This window comes from Hylobates moloch, unplaced genomic scaffold, assembly GCF_009828535.3.
Source record: "Hylobates moloch isolate HMO894 unplaced genomic scaffold, HMol_V3 SCAFFOLD_2, whole genome shotgun sequence".
In the NCBI taxonomy this organism is placed as follows: Eukaryota; Metazoa; Chordata; class Mammalia; order Primates; family Hylobatidae; genus Hylobates; species Hylobates moloch.
The window spans coordinates 148170562-148191252 of record NW_026652277.1 but is presented as its reverse complement, the minus strand read 5'-3'; the positions used below and the strand labels follow the sequence as shown (position 1 = coordinate 148191252).

Genomic DNA, 20691 nt, shown 5'->3' with positions numbered 1-20691 from the left:
GGTATCACATACTTTTAAACCACATCTCATGAGAGTTCACTCACTGTGGCAAGGACAGCACCAAGGGGATGGTGCTAAACCATTCTTGAGAAATGTTCTCCCATGATCCTATCAGCTCCCACCAGGTCCCACCTCCAACACTGGGGATTACATTTCAACATGAGATCTGGGCAGGGACACACATCCAAACTATATTATTTGGTGTCTTTAAAGAAAAAATAAGGCAAAGGAATGGGATACCGTAAATATTCAAAGAGATCACTCAAGAGAATTTTCCTGAAATTAGAGACTAAAATGTGTACATTTACGTCTCCAGAGACACAAATGCGTTCCAGAGAAAGTTGGCCCAGATCAATCAACCCAAAGGCATATCTTATTAAAGTAATTGGACTTTAAAGTGACAACAACAACAAAAAAGCCTTTGGTCAGCCAAGAAAAAAAGGCCAAGCCTTTTCTTTAGCAGTAAAAGAAAACCAGCTGACTGCAGGTTTCTCCACAGTTATATTTACTACCAGAGGATAATGGAGCCATTTCTACAAAGTGTGCATCAAGAATTCTATCTTTTGATAAACTGACTGATATGGTTTGGCTGTGTCCTCACCCAAATCTCATCTTGAATTGTAGCTCCCATAATCCCCACATGTCATGGGAGGGACCCAGTGGGAGGTAATTGAATCATGGGGGTTGGTTTTTCCCATGCTGTTCTCATGACAGTGAACAAATCTCACAAGAGTTGATGGTTTTATGAAGGGCAGTTCCTGGGCAAATGCTCTTTCCTGCTTCCATGTAAGATGTGCCTTTGTACTTCTGTCTTCCACCATGATTGTGAGGCCTCCCCAGCCATGTGGAACTATGAGTCTGTTAAACCACTTTTTCTTTATAAATTACCCAGTCTCAGGCATTTCTTCATAGCAGTATGAAAATGGACTAATACACTGACATTCAAGGATATCAGCTACAGTAAAAGGTGCTTCAAGAAAGATCTCATGGATATTGTTCCCATGAGCCTTTCTTAAGGAATCTCCTCAAAGGAACCTTCAACCAATCGAGAGATGACTGGAAAAACCATGGCAAAAGCACTGGTGCTGGATATTTAAAATATTTAACTGTAATGTCAAGGCTAGAGCAAATGTGAGAATCGGGATTTTTGAACAGTATGTAAATATTATTTACAATGCAGAAGTGAAGTGGAAGGAAAGAGAAAATGAAGGGAGATGAACAAAATTCATTGATTGTGTTGTCTATAGTAGAGATTCAAAGGGTACCTTTTAAAAAGTTTTATTAGGAAGTAATTTCAAATTTATGGAAAGTTGCAAAAATACGAACGGTGCAAAGAACAGCTATGATCCTCTTACCCAGATTCTCCTATTGTTAATATGTTACCTCATTTGCTTGTCATTAGTTCTCTCTCTTCTTTTTATGTACACATATATGTGTATTTTATGTACACATACATGTACACACACACATATATGTCTGTGCACACACATACACACGTACTTATATATGTAAATTTTTCTGAACCATTGGGAATAAGTTGCGTATATCTAGAGCAGTTTCCCTGGCCCTCAGTGCAGCCCAACCCTGGCCTGGATGTCACTCTAGCCTGGTGCCACATCTTCCCTCCCAGAACTCCCACTGCCCCAGTGCACCCTCAGTCCTCAGACCTAGCCTTTTTCCTCTCAGCAGAAAGCCCTTGCTCTACCCACCCAGACTAAAACTCCCCTGTACGTGCCTCTCCTTGAGTGTTAAAGAGACAAGAACTTAACTTGATTGGCATGCTTGGGAGAAGGGGCCAGCTCCCCACTAGAAGGTGATCCCACTTGGACGGATCTGGTAAAAGGGCACTGCCCTGGTGCTTACCCTCAGCTCAGAGCCACCTGAACTGGAAGCCAGGGCCTCCTTATTTGCATAGTCTTTAGTAGTGATACTTTTATTGCAAAGGTTCATGATTTATTTAGTAGAATGTTGACTGGAGCTGTTCTTATTATGTTTGATTGCATTTAGAGCCCTAAAAGTAAAAACAGTAAATACCCAGGAGGAGCAGGACATAATCTGTTAAACAGCAGCAAAACCAGGCCAGCTACCACGAGCCTGGTCCTTCATTAAACAGAAATCTGGAGATACTTGAAATGAGTCATTTGAAAAAAGAGATGTCAGTCTATGAAGAGGGACAGAGTGGCTTTTCCCTAGGGAAATAAAAGGAAAACTTCCACCTTCAACCTATATGAAGGTGAGTTCTAAGAAAAATGCTCCTAGGATTGGGCACAGGGCACAGAAACAGCAATTCACTCTGTGCTAATCTATCCTCCATGCTTTTTGAATCAGGCTAAAAGAACTGGGAGTGGTGGCAGGGCAGGAAGAACTCCATCTCCCACTGTTTGGCATGGAAGGATGGTCTAGTGGCTACTTTGGAAGGTAGCCTGGCTTGAGCTGAGCCATCTTGTTAACAGTCTATGCAAGGTCACAGGCCTCCAGGAGGAAGAGCCTCACCATGAGCTGCCAGGGCAAGAGGCCAAAGCAGATCTCTCAGGTCAGACAACTATGCAGTGGGGTGCTCATTGACGACCAAGTGGGGAGATAAGAATCAACTGGGCAAGCAGAAGCACTGACACCTTCCCTCTCCCTCTTCCTCTGCTCCAATCCCAGTGGAGGAACTGACCAGGTGCCCTCCCAACTCCAGGTCCTAAGGCTGACCCTTGGGGGAGAGAGGAGCTGAACACTAGGTTGAACTGAAGTGTTAAAGGGACTAAACCAGACTGTAGCTTTTGTATTTGAAAATGGCCAGAAAGCTCTGGCTCCTGCAAGAGATGTCTGGAGGGGGCCAGAAAGGGGACCATCTTACAGCTCCTTTGGGGGCAGTGATGAAAGAAAAAAAATAAGGCAATTTCTTGCTGTACTCTCCTGGGTTCCGGCTGCTCAATGACTTGTCTAACTGAAATAAAATCTGGAAACAGGCTGTTGTGAACTTGGACACCTCAGACTACTTGTTTTTAGAAGCTGTTGAATTCAAGTTGATAGCTTATTGCTCAGCACGAACTGTTCCATGTTTCAACATTTGCAAGAAAATTAAATGTGAATGAGAAGCAGATTGATCTGAAACATGACTGTTTAGGACACTCTTTTGCCTCGAAATATGTACGATTCACAACCAGCAAATCCTAATTTGAACTAATTGATACATGTCCAACATCACTATTTTGTGATGTGTTTCAGATGAGCCTGTATTGCATCTGAATAAGGCCATATTTCTGACTTATGAATTATTTTCTTTCAAATATAGAATGTATATTTGCCCTCAAAAAAGGAACTTTAGAAAAATGAGAAAAGGGATAAAAAGTCCCAGTTTCTTGTTACTATAGCAATAGCTACACACACTAATGTGAATTACCTAGATGCATTCCACAGCGAGGACCATTTTATTGGTCAGGTGGGAGGTATCCAGAAATCTGTGTTCATAACCAATAAACAGAACTCCAAGCCAGTGTCCGGGAGGCCTCTGCCATTACCATAAGTGCAACTACGGCTTCCTTTTGAAACAGAAGCTTCTGGTCTCTTTGTAGAACTCCACAAGGCAGCAAGCAGGAACCTCCCCCTCTTTCCTTCCTACTCCACTTCAGAAAAGCAGACAGAAGCTGTGTTTCACTTGCTCAAGCTAAAAATAACTCATTTGTAAGTTGTGTTACTATGACTTAATCCTTCAAGGCAAAGTTAAAATTATACTTCCTGGTGGTGAAATTATACAGGCAGGGGCAGGCAGGTGTGAAGAAACCTCTTTCCCTAAGCACTGTTCTTCTGAGTGAATTTAATGTAGTGATAACAGCACAGCCTTTGGTAAATATATCACCTTTGCACTTACTAGCTGGATAACTGTATCACATGTATGGGCTATTTTCCCTACCCCAACCCTCCCTTGAGGATTCATGAGCAAAGAAGAGAAAGGAAATACTAGTATAAAAACCCATTCTAACCACACAAACAGCAACAATTTCAAATATTTACAACACAAGGAATTTAATGAAAGGGATGAGTAGAACAGGTGTTGGAGGCTGAGAAGCCATGCAGAGGACAGTCAGAGACTCAGAGATTACCTGCAGGTGGGAACTAGCACTCTTTGGCTACAGAGGCAGCTCAGGGGTGAAGAGGAGGTGCTATTACCACCTGGGTGACCAAGATGTTTGCTGAGAACTTTCTCAATTTTAGCGCTGAAAGCCCTGTGTCCCAGGAAACTCCTCATTCCCAGGCAAACCTAGATGGTTGGTCATCCTCGTTACTATATCCCAAAGCAGGGCCTCACAGAAACCAGGACCAGACTGCCTGTCTAGTGGGAGCTGGAGCCACACAGGAGATTCAGCAGCTGCCAGTGAAGCTGTCTTAGACAAAAGGGGTGATATCTTTCCCCTCCCCGCTCTCTCATTTCCTATCTGTGCCTCCTGTTGGCCAAACCAGCTTGCCATCAGCTGATGTGGGAACCTCCCTTTGCCCTAAACAGAGCAGAACAGGGCATGGTTGAAGAATGGATCTGAGGGCAAAGGGGCCCAGGCTCGGCCCTGTGTCAGCAGGCAAGTCATTTCACCTCTCTGAGATTTGGTTTCCTTGTCGGTGCAGTGCTGACGTAGTAGGTAGTTGTAGAAAACAAAAGAGATGTGCAAAGTGCCTAGTTTATATTTTGCACACTGTGGGCATTTGATAGACAGTGGAGTGGCAGAAAAAGATTTTTGAAATATTAGCCACTGCCTTTTATACTAGTAGTTCATTTCTCTTCTTTGCTCTTTGTATCTCAGGAGAGACAGAAGGCAAGGGAAGTAGACTTGATCTGTTCCTAGCTTTTGCTTTCCAAAAATTTAGGGCTTTGGGTGGTGGAAAGAGTAGGACATAGGTCTGCATGTCAGATTGCTGAACAGGTTAGGGATTTCTCTGCAGTTTCTCGACCGCCTAAACCCTGATAGTCAACAAACATTCCTCAGCAAAAGATGAGGAGAGGAGATCCGAAGAGAATCAATAACTCTGATGGACGTTAAAGTAAAAGACCTTGTGGCTTCCTTCTGGCCAGAGCCATGTGGAGGCTCCAAAACCCAAACAGGATTCTGGTATCTGACAGGAGAAGGGAACTTGTATCCTGCTCCCTGAGCAGAGCCCCAGGGAGTTGGCAGTGCTCAAAGAGAGAAGGGTGCATTTGCACATGGACAGTCCCATGGCCCGGCAGGGCCCTCACGTAGCAGAGGGAGTATGGACCTGGGAGGCAGGTGAACAGGAAGAGCATCCCTCAATAGCAACACAAGTGAATGCTTAACCACGTTTTTCTCCTTGGATTTTAGTGCAAAGCTTTTAAACTGAAGGTTATATGAAGAAAACACTGTGGGATGCTAACAGAAAACACACCAATGTACTCACAAATAATCTGTTATTTATAGAGAGGCCGGCTAGCTGGGGTTTGATTTGCAGTTGGCATCTCTTGTTTTTGGCTCTCAGTCTCTGTATCTGGGCTAAGCCAGTCATTATATTACACACCCTGCATGATTGTTTCAGTAGTACGTACGTAGTCTCAGGGTAAAAACTTTTGCTTTTTAGCTATTGGGAAGTAGATTGTTTTCTGATTAAGGGGGTCTTCCCATGGAGCTCCGTGTGGGGACAGAGAATGAAATCAACACAGAGGTAGCTGAAGCAGAGCCCAAGAAAATCATGTCCCAGTCACATCATTTTATCCCTGGACTTTCCAGTTATTGAGCCAGTATATTCCTTTTTTGTTTAAGTCCATTACTATTGAATGTGTTGACACATCGAAAAGAGTCCTAAGTTATGATCAGGCATGGTGGCTCACACCTGTAATCCCAGAACTTTGGGAGGCTGAGGCAGGAGGATCACTTGAGGTCAGGAGTTCAAGACTAGCCTGGCCAACATGGTGAAACCCCATCTCTACTAAAAATACAAAAACTAGCCAGGCGTGGTGGTGCATGCCTGTAATCCCACCTACTCTGGAGGCTGAAGCAGGGGAATCGCTTGAACCCCGGAGGCAGAGGTTGCAGTGAGCCAAGATCATACCACTGCACTCCATCTAGGCTGGGGACAGAGTGAGACTCCATCTCAAAAAATAAAAATAAAAGTCCTAAGTTAAACAGTAGTAAAACAATTTCTTCACCACTCCATGTGATTTTGGGTTAGCGACTCAAGAGCCTGAGCCTGTTTCGTTTCTCCAGGAGGATTAAAGAAGGTAATACATTACATATAGCACCCTCAATTCTAGAATATTCGATAAATGCTCTCTACACAATATTGCATAGTGTTTAAAGAGCTCAGGTTTTGGAGCTGACCACCTGGGCTCTAATTTTAACCTTGTCCCTTACTAGCTGTGTGGCCCTGGGCAAGTTGCATATCCTTTCTGTTTTATGTTTGTTCCATGTATAAAATTGGGATAGTATTAATATCTACCCCATAGGTTTGTTCTGTGGATTAAATAATTTTTGTTAAGTGCCTAAAATGGTGCTCAGCGCATAGTCAGAACTCAAAAACATGTTAACTACTACTGCATATGATAGGATGGTGTCTTTGACATAATAGGTGCTTGATTAAGTAGTTATCACGTAAATTGGAATGATAAGATGGTTTGGTGATATAGTGGATAAAGCACTGGATTTGAAATCAGAATTTGGCTCATGCCCACCTCTGCTACTCACCTGTTCATTGACCTTTTAGAAGTCACTTAACAACCTGGATCTCAGAAATCTCAGATTACTGTTACTGTTATTTTTGCCTGTAAAATGTAAACAATCCTTTCTGAAAAATTCAGTTTTTTGTCTCTTGACTTGGATCCAAGTTCTTGAAAGAGTTGTGGTTGTGAAATAATAATTTTAGAATTACTGTTAAAGCAGTAGTGCCCAACCTAGCAGATCATTAAAGTCATAGAAAGAGCTTTTATAATAAACCAATTCTGGGGCCCACCATCATAGATCCTTGCTGAGAGGCTGTGGGCAAGGCCTGGGCATTCAGTTCATCAGATGATATATTGATAATCACCTAGTCCTGGGAATCACTCTGCAAGGGGGCTTGGTAATTCATTGGTGAGTTTGAATTTAGCAATAGCATCTTAAATTTAAAAATATTAATTTAATGGTGGTAAATGATATAGTTTGCCTGTGTCCCCACCCAAATCTCATGTTGAATTGTAGCTCCCATAATTCCCAGATGTTGGGTGAGGGACCTGGTGAGAGATAATTGAATCATGGGGGCAGTTTCCCCCATACTGTTCTTGTGGTAATGAATAAGTCTCACGAGATCTAGTGATTTTATAAGGGGTTTCCCTTTTCTTTTCTTTTCTTTTCTTTTCTTTTTGAGACAGAGTCTTGCTCCGTCGCCCAGGCTGGAGTGCAGTGGTGCAATCTCGGCTCACTGCAAGCTCTGCCTCCTGGGTTTGTGCCATTCTCCTGCCTCAGCCTCCCCAGTAGCTGGGACTACAGGCACCTGCCACCACGCCTGGCTAATTTTTTGTATTTTTAGTAGAGACGGGGTTTCACGACATTAGCCAGGATGGTCTTGATCTCCTGACCTTGTGATCTGCCTGCCTTGGCCTCCCAGGGATTTCCCTTTTCCCTTGGTTCTCATTCTCTCTTGCTTGCTGCCATGTAAGATATGCCTTTCACCTTCCATCATGATTGTGAGGCCTCCCAGCCATGTGGAACTAGGGGTCCATTAAACCTCTTTTTCTTTATAAATTACCCAGTCTTGGGTATGTCATTATCAGCAGTGTGAAAGTAGGCTAATACAGTAAGCTTTTTAGATAAAGTTTTTTATGTATACATAATGATAGAATTTTAACTCTGAAATTAGGCAGAGATTATCTAGTTTGATCCATTGATTCACAAATTACTTATTGTCCAGATCTCTTGCTCTTCCTGAATCTTGGAGATTGCTTAAGGCCATACATTCTGTAAAATAGCTGGAATTAGAAACTGGGACTTGACTTCTCTTCCCCTTTCTCCATACGATCATCACGACAGAACATCTATATGAGTGCCTTGAGATTTGTACCTGGGATGTGTTTTAATCATGTATGATAAGGTGACTGGTGTAGAACAACTGCCTTTGAAAGAAAAGTTGTAGTACTCAGAGTCCCCAACAGAAGGGGGCATATGCCACACCATGCAGGGTCACATGGGGAAGAACCATGTCAGTCGGAAGGCAGGAGGAGAAGGGAAAAGCATGACCACAGGCCTTTGATGTGGTTCCCACAGGAGTGCAGAACAGGGTGAACAGCTGAATATTGGGTAGTTTAATTTTGGTGGGCTCTGAGCTATAGAAATGGTTTCTAGTCTTCTAAAACCTGGCCCTGGAATGATTCAGGGCAGGAAAATATTGGCTTGGTGTGTCAGTTAGATAAACGAGAGAGTGGGGATATCTGGATTGCTTAGTTTGCTTATGAAAAATGTGTTGGCAAGGTGGGGGAATGGGGTGGGAAATCTTGTCCTATTTCCAGGAATTAGCTGACCCCTGGAGGGGCAGTCTCTCCATATTAGCAAGACTCCCCAAGATATCAAAGCATTGTAAGATATAGAAAATAAAAAACCTGATTAATACAATAAGACATGCTATTTGCTTCAAGAAATAAAAGACATTGATGTCAGTTTTCTAGCTTCAGCAAAGACAGCAGAGAGGGATATTGCCTTCTTTCCTTCCTGTGTTCTTTCTTAAACTCGAGGATGAGTCGCTAGTTTGGGAAAGGAAGGAGGCTGAGATTTACTAAATGCTGATTCTGTAATCTAATTTGTGACTAATGAGGGCAATAAAGAGTGATGAGACACATCATCAGGATCATCAGGACGATCCTATTAGAACAAGTTTCCTGTGGCATAGGAGGGGCTTCTGTGACTGTTTATTCTGCCATTTTCTGTTACCAGGCTTCAGAAATGTCATCTGCCAAGTACCATTTAATTTTCCCATATTTCACTCTCCCTGAGGACAGGGAATGGATGAATAATCTTTTTTTTTTTTAATGTGATGAGCAAAACAGATCCCTTAGCCCTGACCTTACTCATTCAAATACCAAATGTACTTTATTAATTAAAAAATTATACTTAAAAATATACACAGTATTCTAAGATTTGTACTATATTCTTACTTGTCGATAATAAGACATCTAATGAGCCTATATTTAAGAACCATCATCAAGCAAACCTATTATTCTTAAAAGGCCACTGATGTTTCATACAACCTGCCTGAAAAATGATTTCATTTAGATTTATTTCATCTACATCTTTACATATGGTTTTAGTTGTAATTATTAAAGCTGCCATCTAATTCCATATATCATTTTTGTTTTCATAATGAAGTCTATTTAGTTAGCAAAACGGTGGAAATGTTCTTTATGGTAGTTAATAACCTCTGTAAGAAATATTAATCGTCCTAACAGATACATGAATCTGAATACAATCTTTTAATAATTTTCAAGGATCATTTGGTTTATGAAAGGGATCTGAGGATATTATATGCCCATAGGACATTTTTGTCTAGCACAAATAACAAAGTATTAAATGTAATGCTTTTAATGCAACTTTTTCTGCATCCCTTTCTTGAAACAGTAGTATTGTAAAAAGAAAATTAGAGTCAAAAGACTTCAGTTAATATCTTGTAACCAGCTGAGCTGTCTTAAGTAGATTGACCTCATTGGAATTCAGTTTTCTCATTTTTTTTAAATGGAAAAAATAATCACGCATAATTTGCTGTCAATGTAAGGATTAAGTAGCATAATTTATGTAAAAGTGCTCTGTAAAACCCTTTAAAAATGTTAAAGATTATGATCACTGTCTGAAGTTTCATAAGGCATTTGGGCTTTTTTTATTTTTTATTTTTGAGACAGAGTCTTGCTTTGTCACCCAGGCTGGAGTACAGTGGCATGATCTAGGCTCACTGCAACCTCTGCCTCCCGGGTTCAAGTGATTCTCCTCTCTCAGCCTCCTTTGTAGCTAGGACAACAGGTGGGTGCCATCACACCTGGCTAATTTTTGTATTTTTAGTAGAGGTGGGGTTTCACCATGTTGGCCAGCCTGGTCTCGAACTCCTAACCTCAAGTGTTTCGCCCACCTCGGCCTCCCAATGTGCTGGGATTACAGGCATCAGCCACCATGTTCGGCCACATTTGGACTTTTGGAAAGATAAGAAGTTCCATATCTTTCTGCAACAATTATTATTTTCTCAATAATGTCCCAATCCATTGTGCTTTTTGCAGTCCCATAGTCAGTTCACATATATTATTGATTTTATCTTTAGTTTGCCCATCTGTCAAATAGGGTGGATTTTATTTTCCTTATTTTATAAAAGAAGAGGCAAAAAGAAACTGCTAGTTAAGTAACAGTTCTGTCATCTCAATTAGAGTCTAAGCTAAGACTTAGACCACAGGACTTCCACCCCCCTCAGTCCCCTGCTCTTCTCTGAGGTCACCTGTCTGTAAGAGCTAGCAGTCCTTGCTAGCACCATCCTCCAAATGATTTTCTAGGTGCAGAGTTAAGAAAAATATCTTTTTCAGGGATGTGACTGCTTGCTTTTTGGCTGTGAGAAAATGTCTTTTCTGGGACACAGTGTAGCCAGGAGCAGAAAGGCAGGCACTCCTCAGCACTGGCTGTCCCCTGTCCCCTGGTGAGTCTGAGCCATCTCTTGGGTGGCCAGATCTATACTGTGTAGAGCAATTGTGCATGTCCTTCCAAACTGTTAAATAAGTCAAGTAAAAATAGATGTGTGGCAGCATTCTTCTATCTGACAAAGCCCTCTCTGTGTCACAACATCACCTAGCAGCACACATTTATTAAGTACTTTGAAGGGGGATTGGGAAGCTGATGGGATACAGGTGGTCTCTACCCATGCTGTGCCAGCTGGGCTGCTCAGGCACAGGACCAGAGAAGACTCACTGGACTTGAGCCTGGGTTTGGATCCTTTGAAGATGATGCTGCCAAGTTTCCAAAGGCAAAAGGTTAAGGGCAGTGTTGCTAGAGTTGCTGAAGCTGGGATCTAGGTCAGTACTGAGTGTAGAAGGAGGGCGTAAGTCCCAGTATTTCCAAGAGTGGGGTCTTATAGGTGGATGCACAGGAGGAGGTTAGGTTGGCAAGGTAGGAGACAGCATGAGTAAAGAGATGCAGATATTCTCTCAGTAAAATGAGTATTACGGGGTACAGAGGCATTTGTGGCCATCAGATCATAGAAGACTTGAGTGTCAGGTTAAGAAATTACTTCATCTGCTAATTCATCATACCGGAACATAAGTATCAACACAATTTCCTTATAGTTCCTTTGAAAATATTACTGGTCATGCATTGTTACTCAGTGAATTAAGAGAAGGGAGAGTCCTCCCAAATAAAACCATCCTACCTGCTGGCACCCTCACAACCACTTTTTCCAGGAGAACAGGCCGGATATCCTAGGTTTTCCATTTGATGATGAGTCATGATGATTGCCTCAGATTAATTTAATGTGTCACAAATACCTGGCATAGACTCATTTCTACTTCTACTGAGAATTTTTTTTTTTGTGAACCTTCAAATATACCAGCTCATTTGTCTGATTTTGGTTTGCAGGGGGATGCTGGTTTAACAAATTGCCTCATTAGTGGTTCTATAATGGGAACACTTACTAATGCTGCTGGTTTCTTCCAGGTGCTGAGACACCTTGCGTTGTCATGGCACTGATGTGAGTCAGATACTAACAATGGTGTCCTTTGTTTTTATGAGAGATGAAACTGAAACACTTCTTATGATGTCGCTAGGTAACAGAATATATCTGCAATTTTCACTCTATAGGCAGATTCGCTCTTTCTTCCTATTTGTACTCATAGATTTTAGTTATCCATGGAGAAAACAGCACTAGGAATAGATTCTGGACTCGAGCGGCCTTGTGTCTGCCACACAGTAAGTGTAGATCTTTGGTAAGTCGACTTTGCTGATTTCTGCCCCAGTTATATTATTGGTAAAGTGAAGAATCTGAAAAGAATTTAAGGTGGAGTTTCCCTTCATTATTCACTCAGCAAACGTTTATTAAGTGCCTGCTATGTATCAGGAACAGTGCTAATTCCTGGGAGTATAAAGCAGAGAAAATGACAGTCTTTGCCCTCAACATGCCTCCTGTCTAGTAGAAGTATCCCACAAATGCTACACAGAACAGTGAGTGAAATTATGGAATAAAGCTCAGGGAACTATACGAATGTAAAATTAATGCACCAAAAATTGAGGATACCTTCTATATTAATCTGTTCTCACACTGCTCTAGTGAACTACCTGAGACTGGGTAATTTATAAAGATAGAGGTTTAATTGACTCACAGTTCTTCAGGCTGTACAGGAAGCATGGTTGAGGAGGCCTCAGGAAACTTACAATCATGGTGGAAGGGTAAAGGGGAAGCAAGCACCTTCTTCACATGATGGCAGGAGAGAAAGAAAGTGTAGGGGGAAGTGTCACATATTTTTAACACATCAGAGCTCGTGAGAACTCACTATCATGAGAACAGCATGGGGGAAATCCACCCGCATGATCCAATAACCTCCCACCACATCTTGCCCCCAGCATTGGAAATTGCAATTCAATATGAGATTTGGGTGGGGACACAGAGCCAAACCATAACACTTTCTCACTGTATGAACATTGATGGCAAGTTTGACTTCAGACTGCTAGACTGGCTTCTCTATTAGAACATTCACAACTCAACACCATTGCCATGAAATAAAAACAAGGATGTTGGATATGTTAAAAGGAATAAAAATCATTAAAAATTGCACAAAGTTAAAAAAAAAAAAAGGCCAACAGCTTTTTAATTCACACAGGAAGCAACACCTAGTGGTCAAGATTTCATCCTTTCGAGAAGTCACCTGGGTTTAAATCCTAGCTCTGCTTTATTAACTTGATCATTTATGCAAGTTCGTCTGTACCTTATTTTCATATCTATAAAATGAAGAAGACAGTTGACCTATCTCACAGGTTTGTTGGAAGTATCAAGTGACACAATAAAGGTTAGGTGTTTTATAGGCAACTTATAGACCTCATTTATTTTTTAATTTATAAGATTTCAACACCTTTTCATAGGCCCTCAAAGGAGGACAAAATGGCTTTTATTTATTTATTTTTTTTTGAGACAGAGTCTCATTCTGTCACCCAGCCTGGAGTGCAATAGTGCGATCTCGGCTCACTGCAACCTCTGTCCCCCGGGTTCAAGTGATTCTCCTGCCTCAGCCTCCCGAGTAGCTGGGATTACAGGCATTCACCACCATGCCCAGTTACTTTTTGTATTTTTAGTAGAGATGGGGTTTCACCATGTTGGCTAGACTGGTCTCGAACTCCTGACCTCAAGTGATCCACTTGCCTTGGCCTCCCAAAGTGTGGGATTACAGGCGTGAGCCACCATGCCAGGCCAGAAATGGCTTTTAAATTTCAGTTTTCTTTGATATACATTGCTGGGAATTCTGTCTCATTTTTCTCTACTCATCAGTAGGAACCCTGAGTTGATATAGAGCTGGCTGTTAAAGTGGTGTTAACAGTATCGACATTGGTCTGGGCTCTGTAGCTTTAAAATAAAGAAACCAATTAGGCCCTTAAGAAAATAAGATGGTCAAGAGTTTCTATATGTGGTAAAATGTGTCATGGAAGCTCTAACGGGGGAATCACATTTGCTATTAATACTCTCCACCACCGCATCATAAAGACCAAAGTGCTTCCCTTCCTTGGATTGTGTAGGTGGCATTCCCACTTTCAGGTTTTATAAGACACACACTGTCAGCTGTGTGAGGTACAATGGCTATTTTCCTAGGGAAAGGAAATCTCAAGGACCAGCTGCATAAACACAAGAATGTATAGATATTTAATTCAACTTATGGCCTCCAAAACCATTAGATTCTTATAGCTGTACCTCTGTTTCATATTACAGCTAAGTAGCTCACTCTATAGCCCATCCATGGAGACATTCTATTCTTTCTCATTAAGCAGCAGATAAGCCATCTATATTCCAATTGGAAAGCGCTTCTCTGCAGATGTTTTAAACACGATCTGCCAGGTCTGTCCTTTCCAGAGGCCCATTTGTGCCCTCTCTAGCTATAGATACCTACCCATAGAGGTCCCCTAAAATGGAGAACTTCCTTGTTTTGTAAAAACCTTCCTCTTTTCCATCATCCTTGCTGCCCTCGCTATCTCAAAATAGCAACTTTTACAAGCCAATCCATGTTAATTCATTTTTAAGGATGAGGAAACTGAACCCCAGAGCGTTTGTGAATATTGCACCGCTTCTCATGGTCCCTGAGTCAGTACTCCATGCTTTTCCCACAACCCCGTACTGACCAGTTATCTGACATTCTTTCATGAGGTCTGAAACATGTCTGAAACTTTTGCTTGTGTTAATACGAGAAGTCAACATTCACACTATAACTAGAATAAAGGGTGACTAGCCCTACGAGAGATTAAGATATTAATTATAAAACTACAGAAATCATGACAGCATGGTATTAGGGCAGGGATAAACAAATAAATAGAATTAATTAAATCAAGGAACAGAATTACATAGATATCACATTACAGAGCAGTGGGGAAATGAATCAAGAAATAGTCCTGGAAAAATCTGGTTCTATCTCAATAGGATGTATTAACTTAATAGGAGGTAATTAACTTGGAGTCCTACTCCAGCCAATGTTCTCAAATGAATTCCAGGTGGACCAAAGGCAGAAATATGAAGAGTAAACATTTTATATTTATAGATGTCAGAGAATACTTCTGCTACCTTAACATGGAAAATGAGTTCTTAAAAAATACCCAAATATGAAGACAAATAAATATTAAAATTTAAAACTTCTTCACAACAAAAGACAACATAGACAGCTCAAAGGCAAACCATAAATTGGCAGAGGATATTTTCACACATTAGGCCCCACAAAGGAGTAATTACCAGACTATATACTCTTTAAAATTCCTAAAACTCAATATGAAATAAATATAAGTAACCCACTAAAAATGAGTAACAAATACCAATGGCCAATTCAAAAAAGAAGAAAACACTAAAGGCCAATAAATGTGAAAAGTTGGTTATCCTTTCTGTTGTCAACTCCAAAACAGCCAATCCTTCAAGGTGGATCCCAAGTGACTAATTGGGCTTAAATTCAAAATGCAGCCAAGTGTCCATTTGCTGACTAGAGACCACACACATGTCCTGCATTCTCAGAAAAACCACAGGCTAGGGGAACTTTGGGACTTTCATAGCTATCTGTTCCTGTTTACACTGCCTCAATCAACACTGCCAGAAAGTTCCCGGACCTAACCACTAGATTCTGGCACCTGGACCTAACCACTAGATTCTGGCACCTGGACCTAACCACTAGATTGTGACCTGTGATAAATCTTAACATCAACCAATCAGAACAAATAATCAGCCACCCCTTATTTACATAGCAGACAAGCAGAAACCTGGGTGACAACTTTCTCTATAAAAAGCAACTTCTGTCTTTGTTCTGGCGGAGTGTACCTCTGTTTTGTACTGAAGGCTGCGTCTCCCTGGTTTGCAAACTGCTTGCTGCAATAAAGTCTCTTTAATTTAAAACATTTTTTTCCTTTTCAGTGGATTTGTTAACACTATTAACTAAGGAAATGAAAACTAAAATCACAATAAGATGTAATCTCACACCCTTCAGATTGCTAAAAATTTCAGTCTGACAATTCCAAGATTTGGCAGAGATGTAGATCAACAGGATCTCTTACATACTGCAAGTGGGAATCTATATTGGCATAACCAACTTTGGACAGTAGTTTGGCAATATTTAGCTAAGTTGAAGATGCATATATCTTCAACTTGGCAATTACATTCTTAATACTATACCCTGGAGAAATTCTTGCACATATGTACAAGGAAACATACACAAATGTTATGGCAGGATTGTTTGTATGGTAAAAAGTAGGAGACTACCTATAAAAGACTATTAATAGAAGATCAGGCGATTACATTGTGAATCTTCATGAACCTGAATGTTGTATAGCAATGAAAAGGAATGAATAAGCTAGAAGTAATTAAATCAACCTAAATAAATCCCCTAAACATAATGCAGAACGTAAAAAAGAGCAGTTGGCCAAATACATAATAGCATGTTATATAGGATTTAAAGCATATAAAATAATATAATGTTTTTGATATGTACATATGTAATTACAAAGAAATAAAAAAGAAATGCTGAAACATTAAATATTAAATTAAAGTTAATTTGGTGGGAAATGGTATGGGATCTTGGAATGTTATACAGGTGCTAGTCTCGTTAGTGCTGGTAGCACTTCTCAAACAGAATCATGAGTATATCTGGAATGTATCATCATAACTTTTCTAATTAGAGGGAAGACATACGAGCATGAATAACTTTTACTGGGTACATCACAAGTACTTGTTAATGTGCTACTGGTTTTTACATTTATCATTTCATTCAATGCTCACAGCTCTTCCTCTTCTAATTTAATGGTTTACAAGGAAAACATTTTATTTACATTCTAAAATACATTCCACATTACTAGTGGAATCAATGTACTGGACAATCAGAGTCATAGATTCCAGTGTAGCCCCTGACACTGACTAGCTCTTTGGCCTGAAGCAACTTACTTAATCTCTTTGGACCTCTGCTTCCTCATTTGTAAAGTGAGAGGGTTGAACTAGATGAATACTTAGACTTCTTCCATGATTGTTCCCTGAGTCAGTTTATTGATCTTAATAACTTATTAAGAACTATTTTATTAAAACAATTAGCCAAAGCAGAAATTATAGGAAACTTTCAGATGGGAGTAGTAACTTGCAGTTATCAAGGAACTGGCCTGAATATTACAATGAACATATAATCTGATAAAATATGCCTATTGTAAAAATGTTTTAAAAAGACTTTTCTTAAATATAGGGTAGAAAATCTACTCCTATATGAACTGACCCAGATTCTAATTAGGCAGATTTTTCTATGTCAGATTCTTTTTACTGCACTGCAGTGTGCTGTAAAACCGAATTAATTGGTACTATACGTTGAGAATTGGTCTCTATGGTTAGCCTATCTATTTTAAATAGAAATGGAATCGAAAAAGACTCTATTAACATGACCCCATCACCAAAATCAAGAAATCTCCACATAATGTCCTTAAAAAAACAGCTAACTAGTCTCTCCCTGAAGTTATTGTTGCATTTTTTATTTCCGTTCCTTTAATAGGTATGCAATTTTATGACACAGTTATAGGATGTATAAATGTGTAGCTCTACAGAAATATTCATGAGGGATATGTCTGTCTATAGAATCTTACTAATTGTCTAGAAACGAAATGCCCCTGTCCTGGATACCAAGGGAAAAGTATTAACAAATTCTTGCTCAATAGCTCCCGTTTCTTTAGACCTCCAGTACTCCTCAGAAATGGTATTAATATATTACCATCCCAAATAGGCCAGCTGCAACACAATTTAGTAGATTAGAGTTTCCTTACATTTCAGTCCAGTCTGGTTTTCCTGAAAATACAGTCTTACCCTTGATGGAACTCTGAGAAAGAAAACAAAGAATTAATATAGGAAACTAACATTTATTGAGCACTGATTTCATCTGCACAACAGGAAGCACTTTTGCATTTTGTAGCATCTCATTAAAGCATCTCAACAACACATCCAAAAAAGTAGTCTCGAATGAATTTAAAAACAAAAGATTAATACCTAAAATAAAATAACAAGGATTATTTTAAAATAAAGATAGGCATTTGCAAGAAAACAAGAACAAAAGAAAAGATAATGAAGACAAATAAAGTGGCCGTATTAGTCCATTCTCACACTGTTATTAAGAAACTTATGGAGACTGTGTAATTTCTTTTTTTCTTTTTTTTTGAGACGGAGTCTCACTCTGTTGCCCAGGCTGGAGGGCAGCGGCATTATCTTGGCTCACTACAAGCTCTGCCTCCTGGGTCAAGCCATTCTCCTGCCTCAGCCTCCCGAGTAGCTGGGACTACAGGCACCTGCCACCATGCCCGGCTAATTTTTTGTATTTTTAGTAGAGACGGGGTTTCACCGTGTTAGCCAGGATGGTCTTGATCTCCTGACCTCGTGATCTGCCCACCTTGGCCTCCCAAAGTGCTAGGATTACAGGCGTGAGCCGCTGCACCCAGCCGAGACTGTGTAATTTCTAATGGAAAGAGGTTTAATTGACTCACAGTTCAGCATGGCTGGGGAGACCTCGGGAAACCTACCATCATGGTCGAGGGCGAAGGGGAAGCAAGGCACATCTTACATGGTGGCAGGAGAGAAGTGACAGCACAGGAAAAACTGCCACTTTTGAAACCGTCAGATCTCATGAGAACTCCCCTCGCTATCAGGAGAACAGCATGGGTGAAACCTCCCCCATGATCCAGTCACCTTCCACCAGGTCCCTGCCTCAACATGTGAGGATTACAATTCCAGATGGGATTTGGGTGGAGACACAGAGCCAAACCATAACAGTGGCAATATTAATACCAATTAAAATATAGCCTAAAACCATAAGCCTGAAATGGGCCAGAGTGATACAGACAGGAGGCAAGAAAATACGGGCTGGAAGAGGGCAGTTCCCTGGCAAAGACCCCACCCTCAAGCCTGGAAACCGCAGCCCTAAAGGAGAACAGTTATCCTTGTTTTCCCACCCAAATGTTGCTTTTTCTAAAACCACCCTGGCCTGCCATGCCCCTATCCTGTACCCATAAAACCCCCAAACTCCACCGGCAGAGGAGCAGAGTGGTGTGGCAGAGAAGGAGAGAGGAGGACAAGTGACTGAACGTTAAGAGGAGAAGAAGCAACAGAGTGTCAGAGAGTATGGATAGATGCAGTTTAACTTCAGATGCCACAATTTCAGAGAAGAGCCCGGCTGTCTCTGGCTGGGCTTCTGGGAAAGATCCCCTTCTTCCCACACCATCCCCTTTTTAACTCCCCTTCTGTGGAGAGCCACTTCCACCACTTAATAAAATCATCTGAGTTCATCACCTTTCAAACCATTCATAAGACCTGATTCTTCCTGGATGCCAAACAAGAACTTGGGTACCAAGAAGGCAGGGTATAAAAGGCTGTCACCCTGACTCTTCACTGAGCTGGTTAACACTTAGCCATCTGCAGACAGCAACTGCTACAAGAGCATTAATTTTAACATACCCCAGACGCTGCCATGGGGCCAAAGCCCAGAAGCACTTGCCCTGGCACCCACTCATCTGCATGCTCCCCCTTCCACAAGGAGTTTGATTGCAGGTGGTGGCCAAGTAAGTGAGCCACCTCCCTGATGCAAGTCCTGTGAAAGGGTCAAAGGAACTCTCTTGTCTCAAGAGGTATACTATATTATGATGAATATGCAATGCACAAAAATATAATAATTCTGAAAACTTTAAATACCAAACAATAAAGCTATGAAATACATAAAGACTCTCAGATATTCAAGATTCTGATAAAATTAATAGTAGAAAACATAGTCATCTCTTGCAGAATTTGACAAGTCATAACCAAAAATTTGTGTAATAAACAAGTTCAGTGTAAAGGTATTTATAGATATTTATTTCTTACAAACAAAAATACACATTATTCTCTTATGCCCATGAAGCATTCACAAAAATCAATTACATATTAACTCAGAAGTAAAAGTTTAGTGCATTACTTAAGGTAGAGATTTTACAAGAACATTCTTGGAGAAAATACAACAAAACTATAAAGAAATAAGAAAAATATAAACACAGAAATTAAAAATATATTAATAGCAAACTTCTGGGAAGAAAAATAAAGACCAAAATAACAGTTTCTGAAAAAGATAAAGCTTCTTATTAAAATCAAGTAATATCAAGGCCTGAAAACTCAAATGTTGTTAGGGGCCAAGCAGAGAGTTACCTGCTTAAAACAAGAAACATCTTGTTTTAAGTCAATGGAGAATGGTGAGAACTAAGGGGAACTGGAGAATAGACACCAAGCTTAAGTAATTTGAAACTTAAGAGAAAAACAATATTAGAAACAACAAAAAAGGAAGAAAGAGGAAAAAACCTTAGACAAGAGAAATGTAAACCAAACAAAACAGTTTTGTGATTAGTCATACCTGTTCTATTAAATACAAAGGGAGAATAAAAAGCCAAAAGAAAGCAACATGACATAGTCAATAAATTGTTGGAATAATCTCTACCTGCTAGGGCTGCTATGACATTTCACTGGTTCCTCCATCAAGATACCAATGGAGAAGCTTCTCAAAGTTAATGTCCGTCTACCATGCCATACACCAAGTGGGACTCCTTAGAATTATACACTTGGAAACGGGAAGGGGAACATCACACACCAGGGCCTGTCATGGGGTGGGGGGAGTGGGGAGGGATAGCATTAGGAGATAAACCTAATGTAAATGACTAGTTAATGGGTGCAGCACACCAACATGGCGCATGTGTACATATGTAACAAACCTGTACATTGTGCACATGTACCCTAGAACTTTAAATATATATATATATATAAAAATTACACCCAGATTTTCAAATCCCAAAGATCTTTTCACTCAAGTGGCTGGATAATCTTTCCACCTGCATTTTCTGCTTTGCCTTATTTCTCATGATTGAGGCAGGTGGGCCCCATTGAGCTTTCTTATATAACAGAACCTCAGGATGGGCATGAAAGAATTATGGTCTATAAGACTCCTTGATTTGTGTTAAAATCTGTGGAAGAGGGTCTGCAAAAGGTGCAGAGTGGCTTAGG

The 20691-nt window shown here is 40.5% G+C and overlaps 1 long non-coding RNA gene across 2 annotated transcripts in view; it reads left to right on the top strand.

Annotated features, from left to right (window-relative positions):
* Positions 1-11775: 11775 nt before the first annotated feature.
* The window catches only part of LOC131382882 (uncharacterized), an 89265-nt gene continuing 80349 nt past the window's right edge, over positions 11776-20691 (top strand). For both annotated transcript variants that reach the window (XR_009212500.1, XR_009212501.1), the window contains exon 1: positions 11776-11888. This is a non-coding gene — a long non-coding RNA (uncharacterized LOC131382882). The remainder of the gene's footprint in view (positions 11889-20691) is intronic.